The 10,694-nt window shown below is 38.8% G+C and overlaps 1 pseudogene; it reads right to left on the bottom strand.

Annotated features, from left to right (window-relative positions):
• Window positions 1–4,886: 4,886 nt before the first annotated feature.
• On the bottom strand, window positions 4,887–5,314 carry LOC103252118 (annotated as a pseudogene).
• Window positions 5,315–10,694: the final 5,380 nt, after the last annotated feature.

Here is a 10,694-nt window from a genome sequence, read left to right as displayed (position 1 = left end):
GCAAGGTAGTAAGTTTGTCTTTTCTTTCTCTCTTTTAACCTATCATTTGATAAATACTCTTTTGGCCTGTCTCCCTCATCTTTTTTCCAGTTGAGGGCCATACTTGATGGAAAATGTAGACCTCAAATAGAAATTACACACCTCTGTCTTCTCCTTTTCATCTGGTAACTTTGCATAATAGTTCCCAAAGATTGAATGCGAGTTCTGTCCCTCTTCTTCTTCCTCTGAATGTAGCTGAGAAAGTCCTTTTGTCTTTAGAAATATAACTTCATTCCTTTCCGAGCGCTGGCTTTAAAAAACTCTTTTCTTAGTTCATGTTAGCCTTTGGTGTTTCATTGTTAGGTTAGGCTCTTAGTTTAATCTACTCATTTAAATCTGAGTTAGCCAGACAAGTTTTTTTTCATGAATCCTGCACTGCTTTCTTAGAATTTTAGAGTCCATAAAATACTGTATATACTGTGTGTGTGTGTGTGTGTGTGTGTGTGTGTGTGTGTGTGTGTGTGTATGTGTGTGTGTGTGGGGGTGGGTGGGTGTTTGCTTAAAAATGCCAACTCAGTGCTAGGAGTTTTGCAGGCATTTTCTGAGTTAATTCTCCCAACAAATCTATGAGGTGTCTCCTATAAGTTTACCTATATTTTCCAAATTAAAAAAAAAAAAACACTTAGAGAAATCAAGTGATTCTCCCAGGCAGTCCGTGTCATCCTTACTGTCCTTGCTTTACAAAGGAGAACTCTGAGATTTAGAGAGGTGAAAATCTTGCCTCGATATCATGCAATGGGGAAGTCTCACACTCAGGATTCATACCTACACATTTCTTGAGTCTGTAGTCTCAGCATTTACCCTCTGTGCTCTAACTCCTTCCTTTCCTTTGAAGCTTTTGACATCTGCTTTCTTAACATCTCCAGCACACACCAGCCTCTGCCCTATATTTCCTTTCTTGTGACAGATTCCAAGATGACATGGTAACCATTCAGTTCTTCCTTGTTAGACAGAAGTTGGTCCAAAAATAGCAGTCTCTTTGCGGTACCTCTTATCATTTCAGAGATGAGATTGTCAGTAAGGTAAGTAAAAAAGGTTTTAACTGCCTCACTTTGAGCTGCAAAAGGGTTCTAGTAGATGCCATGAGAATTGAGATTTCCCATAAACACATAGCTTGCCTCTGCCAGTTTTGTTAGAGAAGCAGTCCTTTATATTTGGTACAGGGTAGACAGTTCCAACACTGTGCAGGAAGTCAGATATATAGATATCGACTTGGGTATTTAAACGGAGGACTGTTTCCAGAAGAATAAAGAATCCTTAATTAGACCACCATGTTTAGGGGGGAAAGTTGATAATGGTTCTACTTTTTTAACACATTTTCTTTAATGTTATTATTTTCCTTTATAACTAAGCATCATTTTGGCAGCTTGATCCCGATGGCCTCAATCAATGGCAAAGGATCTGCTATTTTTTTTTTCTTTGAGTCGGAGTCTCACTCCCAGGCTGTAGTGCAACAGCACAATCACCGCCCCCCACCCCCAGCATTGACCGACGGGGCTCAGGTGATCCTTCAGCCTCAGCCTTCCAAGTAGCTGGAACGACAGGCACTGTGCTACCACGCCCAGCTAATTTTTTTATTTATTGTAGAGATGAGGTCTCACTAAGTTGTCCAGGCTGTTCTCGAACCCTTGGGCTCAGGCAATCCCCTCACCTTGGCCTCCCAAAGTGCTGGAATTACAGACTTGAGTCACCACGCCCAGCCAGGATCTGCTATTTTTGACACAATTAATGACCTCAATCTTGTTTTTAATGGTAATGAGCTTAGAAGAAATATATTCTTTATTAGTAGCATTGATATGTTCACCTTTTTTGTTCCTCATTCATATTTTAGAAAATGACTACCAAGGCATATTAGATATTCATAATTGCCTAAACACTATACTAAGGGCAAAGGTGGCCACATTGCTCAAACTATGCTGTTTGGCCAACCAACAGGTAATATCACGCAATGAGAGTTTGAAACGTTTGTTCAAAAGTCCATAGGGGTATGTCCAAATTCCACATGTAAAAGTAAATTTAGGGGTATTAATATGTAATTATGAAAACTCAGGACTCTCAGTATATTTTAGGAAGGCATTCATTATCTGCAATCTCTATGTCATCAAACAGGTGCAGGACACTTCCATAGTATCAACTCTGTTTCTCTCTCAATTTATCTTCACCCAAATAGTCTTCAGTATGCTCCCAGGGTCAAGTTTAATAATTCCCACTAAGATCATATCCTATTTATCACTGGGATTTGCACTTTCTTTTACATTTAATACATTTTTTCCCCAGAAGACATTTCCTTTGGTTGCCTGGTTTCTTCACATAAATTGTGCCAAATATTGGGAATAAGTTATTGCTACTTTCTCATATTAAAATATCATATTCACTTTTGCTGCCTTAATCAAGATTCTTTATTTACAACAAACAGAAATCCACTGGAAATAGTTTAAACAAATGGAGAATTTATTGGCAAATCTCAGGGATGGCTCGTTAGACCTAGGAAAGACTTTGAGGGTCTAGACTTGGCCCTCAGGAAGCCAGGAGCTAAGATGTTGCTATCTGCCTTCTGTAGGGTCATATGCCACTGACTTGCTGATGAAGCCCATGCCTTCTACAGGAGTTGTAAGCAACAAACCTTTCTCAGAGTGACTAGGTCAAGGACCCCAATATATGCTTTTCCATTACTGTTATTTTTATCATAGCTCTTTTTTTATATTTTCACAAATGCCCATAAATTACCAGGCAAGCATGGTGCCATGTATAGTGTAGCTGCTGAATAAATACTTGTTAAATAAGTAAATGTTATAACTTGCTTTTAAAGTGCTGTTACACACCCCTTCTTGGGTATGCAGGAGACGTGGTGGTGACATCTGTCTCTTCATTGATTGTGCCCATCCGTATTGCCCTGGGTGAGATCAATGCGGTTGATCTGACGCTTTATCTTTGTGTCTCCTGAAGACTTCAACTTACCACCTAATGCCTAAAAGTCTTAGAAGATCAAATAGTGAGCCGGGCACGGTGGCTCAGCCTGTAATCCCGCGCCTTTGGGAGGCTGAGGTGAGTGAATTGTCTGAGCCCGCAGGTTCAAGACCCGCCTGGGCAGCGAGACCTCATCTCTACAATAAATCAAAAAATCAGCCGGGCATGGTAGTGCATGCCTGTAATTCCGGCTACTTGGAAGGCTGAGGCAGAAGGATCGCCAGAGCCCAGCAGGTCGAGGCTGTGGTGGCCGGGAGCGGCCACTGCACTCCAGTCTGGGCGACAGAGTGAGACTCCAACTCAAAAAAAAAAAAAAAAAAAAAAAAAAGATCAAATAGCAGGAGTCTGGGATAATTATCTTAGAAAACCATTTGATGAGTTTTCTCTGAAAGTCAGGCTTTCTGATTTGAAAAATTGTTTTCTTAAATAATTGAACAGTTTGAATTAATTAAAAGTCTGAATTAAGAAAATCTTTGCAAGACTAGACTTCATTGAACTTTTTTAAAAAATACAAATTACAACTCTACTTGAGTGCTAGGAACTTAATTCCTTAAGATACCCTTGTGGTGAGAACAGGTCAATAAGAGGCTGGAGGAAGAAGCAGCGATTTCTTTGGCAAAATTGTTCTATGCCAGACCATCCCTTTGGGATTTCTCCCTCCCCTTACTGTTCTGGGATGGATTTGTCCTTGGAACCCTGGTGCTTGGACTTGCTTCCCTCTCAGTTTCTTAGCGAGTCCTTTCTGATTCCTCCCCAAATTCTTGTGATCTTATTACCGAAAAATTCCAGTTTGGCTTCCTAGTATCTATTTTTAATTATCTCTTGGCATGCCCTTGTGAAAATATTAATTGTTGACCCTACTACATGATTTAGCTCCGCCTTCCACACTGAAGACTCAGAGTGATTCCCATTCCTGGTGAAGATTCAGTTCCGTCTCATTAGGATACATTTTTGTTGTTGTTGTTGTTATTTTAAATTTTAATATATATATTTTATTTTAAAATTGTGAGGTACAGTTAAGGGTTAGAAACATTCTATACAAACTATACAAACATTCATTGTGCAGGTACCCTTTTTGATGAGGTGTGCCCCCCTTTCCCCAGACAAATATTGACTACCGTTAATCCCAACTCCCTTCCCCTCCCTACCCCCCCATAGTTTCTCCGCCACTGTCAATCCTTTTCTTATAGTATTATGATAGTTGTTCAAGGTCCACTATATGAGTGAGAACATGTGATACTCAAATCTTTGTTTCTCTGAGAGATTGCTCAGTATTATAAACTCTAATTCCATCCAGGTTGCTGCAAAATTCATGATTTTCTTCTTTTTTTATGGCTGTGTAATATTCCATTATGTATATGTACCACATTTTTAAAAACCAGTCCTCTTTTGATGGACAGCATGGTTTGTTCCATGATATTGCTATTGTGAACAATGCTGCGGTAAACATACGTGTGCAGGTATCTTTTTTATAGAGTGATTTGAGTTTTTCAGGGTATATTCCTAATAGGGGGATTGTGGGGTCATATGGAAGGTTGATTTTTAGAGCTTTTAGGAATCACCACACTGATTTCCACAGAGGCTACACTAGTTTACACTCCCACCAACAGTGTAGAAGTGTTCCTTTTTCACCGCATCCTCTCCAGCATCTGTTATTTTTTGAGTTATTGATGATGGCCATCATGATTGGATTTAGGTGGTATCTCAGTGTAGTTTTCATTTGCATCTCCTTGATGACTAGTGAGGTTGAATATTTCTTCATGTATCTGTTGGCCACTCGTATGTCTTCTTTGAGAAGTGTCTGTTCATATCTTTTGCCCACTTTGTAATAGGTTTGTTTTTTCTTTTCTTTCTTTTTTCTTTTTTTTTTTACAATACACTCAACATCACCAAATAATTTATTTGGAATTGTGAAATGTATGCTTCTTTTCTGAAATTTCTGACGAGTTATACAACTAATCCATGATTAATTTTAATTTCTTCAGGCCTGAGGTTTATCGATGACTTCAAATTTGGGATCTTCAAATTTGAAGTTAGGGAACGTATTCATGTCTCCTTTACCATACATTTGCTTAAGCTTAAACAGCTCCCTTTCTAGGTCTTGCTGATACTCTGGGCCAGTATGAACAGTCCTCCAGATGCCTGTCTCTTAGATTTGTATTCTCTAATCTTGTCCACGAAGAGTTTCTGTACAGGATCAAGTTCCTTATTAAATGCCACTGCTGTAAGACCAATGTTCCTCTGCAAATGGACTGAGATTGCTGACCGAATGACAGAGGAGAATCTGAAGAGCCTCTGAAGAACCATGGTGATTCTATGTTACTGGAGAGACGCTGCACATGGAGCCCGCACCCCTGCCATTCTCAGCCAGCTGTGAAGCGCAGGCAGGGGCGACCGGGCCGATTTCTGAGTGGGTGAGTGCGGCTGTGGGGAGGAAGGGAGTGCGGGGCCACGCGGGCTGGGCTCGTTCCAGGGCCTTCTCCCTGTTTTTTTCTTTACACCAACAATAAACAAACAGAAACCCAAATAAAAACCACAATCCCACCCACAATAGCCACAAAAAAAATGAAATACCTTGGCATCTTCCTAACCAGAGACGTGAAAGACCTTTACAATGAAAACTACAAAACACTGCTCAAAGAAATCAAAGAGGACAGAAACAAGTGGAAAAATATCCCATGCTCATGGATTGGAAGAATCAACATTGTGAAGATGTTCATCTTACCTAAAGCAATCTACAGATTCAACATAATACCCATCAAATTACCAGCAGCATTCTTCTCAGATCTAGAAAAAACAATACAGGGATTCATATGGAAACACAAACGACCAAGAATAGCCAGAACAATCCTCAGGAAAAAAAAAAAGCAGGAAGTATCACACTACCAGACTTTAAACTTTACTATAAAGTTACAATAATCAAAACAGCCTGGTATTGGTACAAGAACAGGCATATAGACCAATGGAATAGAATTGAGATTCCAGAAGCAAAACCTCAATTTCTCAACCAACTCATCTTTGACAAAGCCTCCACCACCCACCACTGGGGAGAGGAGAACCTATTCAGTAAATGGTGCTGGGAAAACTGGCTGACCACATGCAGAAGGTTCAAACAGGACCCCTATCTATCCCCATACACAAAAATTAACTGTAAATGAATCAGAGACCTAAATGTAAAACCTCAAACCTAAAGAATTTTAGAAAATGCAGGACACACTCTTATGGAAGTTGGAACTGGCATCCAATTCCTGAGCAAAACCCGAAGTGCACAGGCCATAAGAGATAAGATAGACAAGTGGGACCTCATTAAACTGACAAGCTTCTGCAAAGTCAAAGAAACCATCAAGAGAGCAGGGAGACAGCCCACAGACTGGGAAAAAGTATTTGCCCACTCCATGTCTGACAAAGGCCTAACATCAAAGATCTACAAGGAACTCAAATGTGCTGAAAAGAGGATACGTTATTAATCATGAATATATTCAAGCATGGATCTTTGTATCTGCTCTAATGAAGAGATGTCACTCCTTTATTGTTGGTAGCAAGAATGGTAGGGTTACCACATAATTTCTTGCCTACATCAGAAAATGTGTGAACGTGAAAAGGAGTCCTTTAATCATTACACCTGGAATAACAGGTGCGCATCAGGAGTGCCCTGGGCAACTGCGACTATTGTCACATGGTTCATTAGCGATGATCTGATTTCTCTAGGACAAAATCTGCTTTTAAGATTCATTTATTATTCTTCATTGCTTAAATCTCTTTTTGACTTTGCTAATTTTTGCAAATAAGCCATTCAATAAATAGATTTGGGAACAGTCTCATTGAAAAGCTCTTTACAAGCAAACAATCACCATCCCAAAGACCTCAGACTTCTAAAACTAAGCAACATTTGCATTTTGCAGCTTACTTGGTGGGACACTTTTCTTTTTTAAAAAAAGAATTGATTACATTGGTAGAAGGAGTTACCTGCTTTTTTTCTGTATTCATGAATAATTACCCATTTCTTTACAATACGATGCATTCAATCTTTAGGTTTTCTTTCTAAAAAGAAAGTGACTTATACCACTATGGACTATAATTTAAAGTTCTGTTATAGAAACCCACATTCAAAACTGACTAGTTTAGTCTTTTATGTAAAATTTAAAGGTTTGGATAATTCTTTATATATACATCACATACATATATATTTAGAGAATATCTGAATTGATAAGTCCTCAAAAACCATCTAATCCAGGGACGTCCCCTTTGGTTGCACATCTGAATAGTTGGGGAGGTTTAAAAAATGCTGTCTTTCTTATCTGCAGAAATTCTAATTTAAGTGGGTGGGATGGGACCTAGACATAGGCATTAAAAAAAAAATGCCTCAGGTGATTCCAGTGAGCAGCCAGGGCTGAGGGACCTGATTTAATTCAAACCTTTTGTTTTACATCAGAGAAAGCTGAGACCCTCTTACTTCAGCTGACACTGTGGGTTAACAATTTAAATATTCCTGCAAATCTCTAGATGTTTTTAAAAGGGCTCTGCGAATGTGACATCACCTACTTTATTTAGAACTGATCATAATTTTTATGGCTTCCAACAGATGTCTTGGTTTCTTGAATTATCCTTTCACGTCATGGGGCTTCTGAGGGACTTGCTGCCAAAGGAGCCGGAAGGTATGGCTCTTTTTCTATTCTCCAGGTAGCACAGCATATTTCAGCTTTTTATTCCTTGCCAGCATTTTGCTTCAGTATCTTCACTTATCTTTCTGTCCACTGAAGTTTGTCTTCTAACACTTCAGATGATGTGCCTATATCCCTGAAGATGTCATAACTCCAAACGTATTCATCTTTTGCCTTTACACTCAAGGGATAGTTTAGCACATGGGTCAGCAGATTATGGTCTATGGGCCACATCCAGCAGGCTGCTTGTTTTTATAAATAAAACTTTATTGGAACACAACCGCCCATTGAATTATACATTGTCTATGGCTGTGTTCAGTCACAACAGTATACCTGAGTAGTTGTGACAGAGAGCGTACAATCCACAAAGCTGGAAATATTTACCACCTGGTTCTTGACTTCAAAAGTTTTCTGACTGGATTAGCTAGTTGTAGGCTTTGCACCTCTGTCTTCTAATTTTAAATGAGGCTGTGGAGGTATCAGAAGTCAACTTGGTTCTCACCTACCCTTTCATTATCTGCATTAATGACCCGGTCTTTTAATCTGAATGCTTAAAGGATTCTTTCTTCACCTCTGAAATCTAGTAACTTCTAGGATATAGCTTGGTGTCAGTTACTTATATCATTTTTTTCTTGGCATACTATACATTTGTTTTATTTTTCTGTTGTTTATTTTTGAATGTTGCTTTGGTTAAATACAGAATTGAACACCTGTGATTCAAGGATGCCGGTTATCTACATTTTCACTTAATGCTGATAGGATCTTACAACTCTGTCTTTTTTCATATTCATTTCATATTGCTCACTTTTTAAAGCCCCGCATTCTATGTACCTTGCAGTCTTTTTAGCAATCTATTTCTTCTTTCTCTGGCTCTTGTATTCCTTCTTTGAGATTGTTAAAAGTTTTATTAAATTTTTGGAGTATATGGCAATATGCTGATCACAATTTTATCTGCCTGGTGGCAACATTTTAGAAAATGTTTATTCTTCATCTACCATTTGGGTTTTTTTTCTGTTTCTTTCCTTTTTTTCTTGTAATGTTTTTATGTAGTATGTGTACTTGTTCATTTTTAGTCATTATCTTTGTTTGAGATAAGCTCTTTCTGACTAGCTATTTTCAGGAGACAGGACAGGATGATGTTTCTGAACTACAAAGATCTCTTTATTACTCATGGTTGTGGCAGAAATTACTAACTGCTTTCTCCAACATTAATTTTTCCCTTCTAAAATCACAGATACCAGATTCTACTTATTGTCATTATGCCCAGCTAAAGCCCTAAGTTCTCAGCTTTCTGACAACTGGTTATGGCCATGTGACTAAACTGTTTAAGAAGATACTAAGCAGAAGTGTTGAATGTGGCTTCTGGGTTACCAGCTTTGAGGTGGGAGGGGTTGACACCTTCTTCCTCATCTCAGAACCTGGAATCTGGCTTTAATGACCAGAGCTCTGGAAATCATTTTAAATCATGAGCTGACACTACAGATGGAAGTCTTGGACAGAGGGAAACTGAGCAGGAAGTTCCCTGAGGACACCATGAAGCCACCATGAAAATCCTCTTCTTGAAATTAAAAACGAAAACAAAACAACCTTATTGCAATATAATTCCCATATCATATATTCACATTTCATTGGATCGAAGGTGTACAATCCAATGGTTTTTAGTTTGCTCACAGAGTTCTGCAACCATCACCACAATCCATTTTAGAACATTCGAAATTCTTTTAATTTAAATGAGAAAAAAATAATCATCCAGCATGGGAAAACTTTTTGAGTTTTTCTGTTACAGAGTTGAGCTGCATCTGGACTGATATGGTAATAGAGCTTTTTATAACACATGGTTGTGTGAGTGTGAGTACGTGGGTGTGCAAGAGAATTGCTTTGCCTTTATTTTTTCACTGCTCACCCAAGGTGTCAGCTAGTAGCTCAGGGACTTCCTCCACCTTGCCTCATCTCACCAATAGATCGCTTCCTGTGAGACATCACGTCTGCCTCCGGTCTCACTTCCCTAACATGCCCAACGAACACCAAAGAGGTTTCCCTTGTAAGCCTGTGTGTTCCATTATCATGGTTACGACAAGGAACTGGTGGTTGCCCTCCTACTTCTTAGAACAGGTGCTCTGCAGGCTTTGTTTGAACTCTACATTTTCAGGCGGGTTCTGGTTATCTTCTTGTGGGCTGCTCTAGTGGTTCACATTAAAGTCAAAAAGCCTTAACATGACAGATGATTATTTACCTCTCATTTAAATGAAAAGAATTTCAAATGTTCTAAAGTGGATTGTGGTGATGGTTACACAACCCTGTTGTACACACCGAAAACCATTGGGTTGTACACTTTTCAATCCAATGATTTGTGAATGTGTATGTGAATTCTAACTCATTGGGCAGCCCCTTCCTCAGGCAGCATGATTCAGATTTATGGTTGTTTCTGAGTTTTCGTAAGGATGGAGTTTGCATTTCTGTTTCTCTCTGCTTATTGTTGTAGAATGACTTTGGAGAAGAGAAAACAGATGTCTTCATTCCACCCTCCACCGTTTTAAAACCAGAAGTCTCCTTGCTTTCTTTTTAAAGTAACTTAAATTTAGATAAACACAAATTTTTACAAAAATAACTTTTTTTTTTCAATTAGAAAAGGGTATGTGGTCACCATATCAAAGATTTCATGATGTTGACTTGTCTTATAGCTGGTGATGTTCACCATGATGCATTAGTTGAGCTGGTGTCAGACCAGTTATGCAAAGTTTTTTTTTTTTTTTGCTTCGGCCTCACAGTTTTGTATCAAGGCACTATCTTCCATACTAACCTAGGTTAGTTCTTTTCCTTCCCTGTCCATTTTGGTGTGGTTATGCTATTCATTTGTAGTACAGTTAGGGTCATTTGTTAGTTTTTCTATTCCATTCTGGGTTATCCTTTCCTCATATTCTGGTTGACTTTAAAGTTTTGTTATCTTGGGCTATGTGAAGGTTTGCGAAACATTACTTTTTTTTCTAAGAGTCAGAGCTATACACAAAGATATAGTTAGAGAAGTGT

This window comes from Carlito syrichta, unplaced genomic scaffold (assembly GCF_000164805.1).
Source record: "Carlito syrichta isolate Samal-C Ts95f unplaced genomic scaffold, Tarsius_syrichta-2.0.1 Scaffold153629, whole genome shotgun sequence".
NCBI lineage: Eukaryota > Metazoa > Chordata > Mammalia > Primates > Tarsiidae > Carlito > Carlito syrichta.
The sequence above is the reverse complement of the archived record's forward strand: the minus strand, read 5'-3'. Positions and strand labels throughout refer to the sequence as shown.